Genomic DNA, 8,275 nt, shown 5'->3' with positions numbered 1-8,275 from the left:
GCACTCTCCCCATCTGCGCTGCCCTTGCCTCCCAGCACTCCCAACACACATTCTCAGTCTCACTATCACTCTCACTCCCGGCACACACCACCTCCCAAAGTGCAAACGTCCAAGCCATTTCTCCCCTACGATAGGCCTAAGGGCTTAGAGCTGTTGCTGGTCCTCACCTTCCCTTGACACTGCTTTCACAGACAAACACACTCTGGCCATCTGCGCTGCCCTTGCCTCACAGCACTCCCAACACACATTCTCAGGCTCACTCTCACTCTCACTCCCGGCACACACCACCTCCCAAAGTGCAAACACCCAAGCGATTTCTGACACACGCTACATCTAAGAGCTTAGAGCTGTTGCTGGTCCTCACCTTCCCTTGACACCGCTTTCACAGCCAAGCACACTCTGGCCATCTACCCTGGCTTTGCCTCCCAGCACTCCCAACACACATTCTCAGGCTCAATCTCACTCTCACTCCCGGCACACAACACCTCCCAAAGTGCAAACGTCCAAGCATTTTCTGCCGCATGCTACATCTAAGGGCTTAGAGCTGTTGCTGGTCCTCACCTTCCCTTGACACCGCTTTCACAGCCAAACACACTCTGGCCATCCGCCTTTGCCTTGCCTCCCAGCACTCCCAAAACACTCTCACTCCCAGCACAGACCACCTCCCAAAGTGCAAACCCCCAAGGGATATCTGACAAACGCTAAATCTAAGGGCTTAGAGCTGTTGCTGGTCCTCACCTTCCCTTGACACCGCTTTCACAGCCAAACGCACTCTGCCCATCCGCCTTTGCCTTGCCTCCCAGCACTCCCAACACACATTCTCAGGTTGAATCTCACTCTCACTCCCGGCACAGACCACCTCCCAAAGTGCAAACGTCCAAGCCATTTCTCCCATACGATAGGCCTAAGGGCTTAGAGCTGTGACTGGTCCTCACCTTCCCTTGACACCGCTTTCACAGCCAAACACACTCTGCCCATCTACGCTGGTTTTGCCTCCCAGCACTCCCAAACACATTCTCAGGTTGAATCTCACTATCACTGCCGGCACAGACCACTTCCCAAAGAGCAAATACCCAAGCCATTTCTGGCACACGCTACATCTAAGGCCTTAGAGCTGTTGCTGGTCCTCACCTTCCCTTGACACCGCTTTCACAGACAAACACACTCTGGCCATCTGCCTTTGCCTTCCCTCCCAGCACTCCCAACACACTCTCACTACCGGCACAGACCACCTCCCAAAATGCCACCACCAAACCGATTTCTGACACACGCTACATCTAAGGGCTTAGAGCTGTTGCTGGTCCTCACCTTCCCTTGACACCGCTTTCACAGCCAAACGCACTCTGCCCATCTGCACTGCCCTTGCCTCCCAGCACTCCCAACACACATTCTCAGGCACGCTCACGCTCTCACTCTGACTCCCAGCACAGACCACCTCCCAAAGTGAAAATACCCAAGCCATTTCTGACACACGCTACATCTACGGGCTTAGAGCTGTGGCTGGTCCTCACCTTCCCTTGACACCGCTTTCACAGCCAAACGCACTCTGCCCATCTGCGCTGCCCTTGCCTCCCAGCACTCCCAACACACATTCTCAGTCTCACTATCACTCTCACTCCCGGCACACACCACCTCCCAAAGTGCAAACGTCCAAGCCATTTCTCCCCTACGATAGGCCTAAGGGCTTAGAGCTGTGGCTGGTCCTCACCTTCCCTTGACACCGCTTTCACAGCCAAACACACTCTCCCCATCTACCCTGGCTTTGCCTCCCAGCACTCCCAAAACACATTCTCAGGTTGAATCTCACTATCACTGCCGGCACAGACCACTATCCAAAGAGCAAATACCCAAGCGATTTCTGGCACACGCTACATCTAAGGCCTTAGAGCTGTTGCTGGTCTTCACCTTCCCTTGACACCGCTTTCACAGACAAACACACTCTGGCCATCTGCCTTTGCCTTCCCTCCCAGCACTCCCAACACACTCTCACTACCGGCACAGACCACCTCCCAAAATGCCAACACCCAAGCGATTTCTGACACACGCTCCATCTAAGGGCTTAGAGCTGTTGCTGGTCTTCACCTTCCCTTGACAACGCTTTCACAGCCAAACACACTCTGCCCATCTAACCTGGCTTTGCCTCCCAGCACTCCCAACACACATTGTCAGGCTCAATCTCACTCTCACTCACGGCACAGACCACCTCCCAAAGTGAAAATACCCAAGCGATTTCTGACACACGCTACATCTAAGGGCTTAGAGCTGTTGCTGGTCCTCACCTTCCCTTGACACCGCTTTCACAGCCAAACGCACTCTGCCCATCTGCGCTGCCCTTGCCTCCCAGCACTCCCAACACACATTCTCAGTCTCACTATCACTCTCACTCCCGGCACACACCACCTCCCAAAGTGCAAACGTCCAAGCCATTTCTCCCCTACGATAGGCCTAAGGGCTTAGAGCTGTTGCTGGTCCTCACCTTCCCTTGACACTGCTTTCACAGACAAACACACTCTGGCCATCTGCGCTGCCCTTGCCTCACAGCACTCCCAACACACATTCTCAGGCTCACTATCACTCTCACTCCCGGCACACACCACCTCCCAAAGTGCAAACACCCAAGCGATTTCTGACACACGCTACATCTAAGAGCTTAGAGCTGTTGCTGGTCCTCACCTTCCCTTGACACCGCTTTCACAGCCAAGCACACTCTGGCCATCTACCCTGGCTTTGCCTCCCAGCACTCCCAACACACATTCTCAGGCTCAATCTCACTCTCACTCCCGGCACACAACACCTCCCAAAGTGCAAACGTCCAAGCATTTTCTGCCGCATGCTACATCTAAGGGCTTAGAGCTGTTGCTGGTCCTCACCTTCCCTTGACACCGCTTTCACAGCCAAACACACTCTGGCCATCCGCCTTTGCCTTGCCTCCCAGCACTCCCAAAACACTCTCACTCCCAGCACAGACCACCTCCCAAAGTGCAAACCCCCAAGGGATATCTGACAAACGCTAAATCTAAGGGCTTAGAGCTTGTGCTGGTCTTCACCTTCCCTTGACACCGCTTTCACAGACAAACACACTCTGGCCATCCGCCTTTGCCTTGCCTCCCAGCACTCCCAACACACATTCTCAGGTTGAATCTCACTCTCACTCCCGGCACAGACCACCTCCCAAAGTGCAAACGTCCAAGCCATTTCTCCCATACGATAGGCCTAAGGGCTTAGAGCTCTGACTGGTCCTCACCTTCCCTTGACACCGCTTTCACAGCCAAACGCACTCTGCCCATCTGCGCTGCCCTTGCCTCCCAGCACTCCCAACACACATTCTCAGTCTCACTATCACTCTCACTCCCGGCACACACCACCTCCCAAAGTGCAAACGTCCAAGCCATTTCTCCCCTACGATAGGCCTAAGGGCTTAGAGCTGTGGCTGGTCCTCACCTTCCCTTGACACCGCTTTCACAGCCAAACACACTCTCCCCATCTACCCTGGCTTTGCCTCCCAGCACTCCCAAAACACATTCTCAGGTTGAATCTCACTATCACTGCCGGCACAGACCACTATCCAAAGAGCAAATACCCAAGCGATTTCTGGCACACGCTACATCTAAGGCCTTAGAGCTGTTGCTGGTCTTCACCTTCCCTTGACACCGCTTTCACAGACAAACACACTCTGGCCATCTGCCTTTGCCTTCCCTCCCAGCACTCCCAACACACTCTCACTACCGGCACAGACCACCTCCCAAAATGCCAACACCCAAGCGATTTCTGACACACGCTCCATCTAAGGGCTTAGAGCTGTTGCTGGTCTTCACCTTCCCTTGACAACGCTTTCACAGCCAAACACACTCTGCCCATCTAACCTGGCTTTGCCTCCCAGCACTCCCAACACACATTGTCAGGCTCAATCTCACTCTCACTCACGGCACAGACCACCTCCCAAAGTGAAAATACCCAAGCGATTTCTGACACACGCTACATCTAAGGGCTTAGAGCTGTTGCTGGTCCTCACCTTCCCTTGACACCGCTTTCACAGCCAAACGCACTCTGCCCATCTGCGCTGCCCTTGCCTCCCAGCACTCCCAACACACATTCTCAGTCTCACTATCACTCTCACTCCCGGCACACACCACCTCCCAAAGTGCAAACGTCCAAGCCATTTCTCCCCTACGATAGGCCTAAGGGCTTAGAGCTGTTGCTGGTCCTCACCTTCCCTTGACACTGCTTTCACAGACAAACACACTCTGGCCATCTGCGCTGCCCTTGCCTCACAGCACTCCCAACACACATTCTGAGTCTCACTCTCACTCTCACTCCCGGCACAGACCACCTCCCAAAGTGCAAACACCCAAGCGATTTCTGACACACGCTACATCTAAGAGCTTAGAGCTGTTGCTGGTCCTCACCTTCCCTTGACACCGCTTTCACAGCCAAGCACACTCTGGCCATCTACCCTGGCTTTGCCTCCCAGCACTCCCAACACACATTCTCAGGCTCAATCTCACTCTCACTCCCGGCACACAACACCTCCCAAAGTGCAAACGTCCAAGCATTTTCTGCCGCATGCTACATCTAAGGGCTTAGAGCTGTTGCTGGTCCTCACCTTCCCTTGACACCGCTTTCACAGCCAAACACACTCTGGCCATCCGCCTTTGCCTTGCCTCCCAGCACTCCCAAAACACTCTCACTCCCAGCACAGACCACCTCCCAAAGTGCAAACCCCCAAGGGATATCTGACAAACGCTAAATCTAAGGGCTTAGAGCTGTTGCTGGTCCTCACCTTCCCTTGACACCGCTTTCACAGCCAAACACACTCTGGCCATCCGCCTTTGCCTTGCCTCCCAGCACTCCCAACACACATTCTCAGGTTGAATCTCACTCTCACTCCCGGCACAGACCACCTCCCAAAGTGCAAACGTCCAAGCCATTTCTCCCATACGATAGGCCTAAGGGCTTAGAGCTGTGACTGGTCCTCACCTTCCCTTGACACCGCTTTCACAGCCAAACGCACTCTGCCCATCTGCGCTGCCCTTGCCTCCCAGCACTCCCAACACACATTCTCAGTCTCACTATCACTCTCACTCCCGGCACACACCACCTCCCAAAGTGCAAACGTCCAAGCCATTTCTCCCCTACGATAGGCCTAAGGGCTTAGAGCTGTGGCTGGTCCTCACCTTCCCTTGACACCGCTTTCACAGCCAAACACACTCTCCCCATCTACCCTGGCTTTGCCTCCCAGCACTCCCAAAACACATTCTCAGGTTGAATCTCACTATCACTGCCGGCACAGACCACTATCCAAAGAGCAAATACCCAAGCGATTTCTGGCACACGCTACATCTAAGGCCTTAGAGCTGTTGCTGGTCTTCACCTTCCCTTGACACCGCTTTCACAGACAAACACACTCTGGCCATCTGCCTTTGCCTTCCCTCCCAGCACTCCCAACACACTCTCACTACCGGCACAGACCACCTCCCAAAATGCCAACACCCAAGCGATTTCTGACACACGCTCCATCTAAGGGCTTAGAGCTGTTGCTGGTCTTCACCTTCCCTTGACAACGCTTTCACAGCCAAACACACTCTGCCCATCTAACCTGGCTTTGCCTCCCAGCACTCCCAACACACATTGTCAGGCTCAATCTCACTCTCACTCACGGCACAGACCACCTCCCAAAGTGAAAATACCCAAGCGATTTCTGACACACGCTACATCTAAGGGCTTAGAGCTGTTGCTGGTCCTCACCTTCCCTTGACACCGCTTTCACAGCCAAACGCACTCTGCCCATCTGCGCTGCCCTTGCCTCCCAGCACTCCCAACACACATTCTCAGTCTCACTATCACTCTCACTCCCGGCACACACCACCTCCCAAAGTGCAAACGTCCAAGCCATTTCTCCCCTACGATAGGCCTAAGGGCTTAGAGCTGTTGCTGGTCCTCACCTTCCCTTGACACTGCTTTCACAGACAAACACACTCTGGCCATCTGCGCTGCCCTTGCCTCACAGCACTCCCAACACACATTCTCAGGCTCACTCTCACTCTCACTCCCGGCACAGACCACCTCCCAAAGTGCAAACACCCAAGCGATTTCTGACACACGCTACATCTAAGAGCTTAGAGCTGTTGCTGGTCCTCACCTTCCCTTGACACCGCTTTCACAGCCAAGCACACTCTGGCCATCTACCCTGGCTTTGCCTCCCAGCACTCCCAACACACATTCTCAGGCTCAATCTCACTCTCACTCCCGGCACACAACACCTCCCAAAGTGCAAACGTCCAAGCATTTTCTGCCGCATGCTACATCTAAGGGCTTAGAGCTGTTGCTGGTCCTCACCTTCCCTTGACACCGCTTTCACAGCCAAACACACTCTGGCCATCCGCCTTTGCCTTGCCTCCCAGCACTCCCAAAACACTCTCACTCCCAGCACAGACCACCTCCCAAAGTGCAAACCCCCAAGGGATATCTGACAAACGCTAAATCTAAGGGCTTAGAGCTTGTGCTGGTCTTCACCTTCCCTTGACACCGCTTTCACAGACAAACACACTCTGGCCATCCGCCTTTGCCTTGCCTCCCAGCACTCCCAACACACATTCTCAGGTTGAATCTCACTCTCACTCCCGGCACAGACCACCTCCCAAAGTGCAAACGTCCAAGCCATTTCTCCCATACGATAGGCCTAAGGGCTTAGAGCTCTGACTGGTCCTCACCTTCCCTTGACACCGCTTTCACAGCCAAACGCACTCTGCCCATCTGCGCTGCCCTTGCCTCCCAGCACTCCCAACACACATTCTCAGTCTCACTATCACTCTCACTCCCGGCACACACCACCTCCCAAAGTGCAAACGTCCAAGCCATTTCTCCCCTACGATAGGCCTAAGGGCTTAGAGCTGTGGCTGGTCCTCACCTTCCCTTGACACCGCTTTCACAGCCAAACACACTCTCCCCATCTACCCTGGCTTTGCCTCCCAGCACTCCCAAAACACATTCTCAGGTTGAATCTCACTATCACTGCCGGCACAGACCACTATCCAAAGAGCAAATACCCAAGCGATTTCTGGCACACGCTACATCTAAGGCCTTAGAGCTGTTGCTGGTCTTCACCTTCCCTTGACACCGCTTTCACAGACAAACACACTCTGGCCATCTGCCTTTGCCTTCCCTCCCAGCACTCCCAACACACTCTCACTACCGGCACAGACCACCTCCCAAAATGCCAACACCCAAGCGATTTCTGACACACGCTCCATCTAAGGGCTTAGAGCTGTTGCTGGTCTTCACCTTCCCTTGACAACGCTTTCACAGCCAAACACACTCTGCCCATCTAACCTGGCTTTGCCTCCCAGCACTCCCAACACACATTGTCAGGCTCAATCTCACTCTCACTCACGGCACAGACCACCTCCCAAAGTGAAAATACCCAAGCGATTTCTGACACACGCTACATCTAAGGGCTTAGAGCTGTTGCTGGTCCTCACCTTCCCTTGACACCGCTTTCACAGCCAAACGCACTCTGCCCATCTGCGCTGCCCTTGCCTCCCAGCACTCCCAACACACATTCTCAGTCTCACTATCACTCTCACTCCCGGCACACACCACCTCCCAAAGTGCAAACGTCCAAGCCATTTCTCCCCTACGATAGGCCTAAGGGCTTAGAGCTGTTGCTGGTCCTCACCTTCCCTTGACACTGCTTTCACAGACAAACACACTCTGGCCATCTGCGCTGCCCTTGCCTCACAGCACTCCCAACACACATTCTGAGTCTCACTCTCACTCTCACTCCCGGCACAGACCACCTCCCAAAGTGCAAACACCCAAGCGATTTCTGACACACGCTACATCTAAGAGCTTAGAGCTGTTGCTGGTCCTCACCTTCCCTTGACACCGCTTTCACAGCCAAGCACACTCTGGCCATCTACCCTGGCTTTGCCTCCCAGCACTCCCAACACACATTCTCAGGCTCAATCTCACTCTCACTCCCGGCACACAACACCTCCCAAAGTGCAAACGTCCAAGCATTTTCTGCCGCATGCTACATCTAAGGGCTTAGAGCTGTTGCTGGTCCTCACCTTCCCTTGACACCGCTTTCACAGCCAAACACACTCTGGCCATCCGCCTTTGCCTTGCCTCCCAGCACTCCCAAAACACTCTCACTCCCAGCACAGACCACCTCCCAAAGTGCAAACCCCCAAGGGATATCTGACAAACGCTAAATCTAAGGGCTTAGAGCTGTTGCTGGTCCTCACCTTCCCTTGACACCGCTTTCACAGCCAAA

Source organism: Pelecanus crispus, unplaced genomic scaffold (genome assembly GCF_030463565.1).
Source record: "Pelecanus crispus isolate bPelCri1 unplaced genomic scaffold, bPelCri1.pri SCAFFOLD_54, whole genome shotgun sequence".
NCBI classification, from domain to species: Eukaryota; Metazoa; Chordata; class Aves; order Pelecaniformes; family Pelecanidae; genus Pelecanus; species Pelecanus crispus.
The sequence above is the reverse complement of the archived record's forward strand: the minus strand, read 5'-3'. Positions refer to the sequence as shown.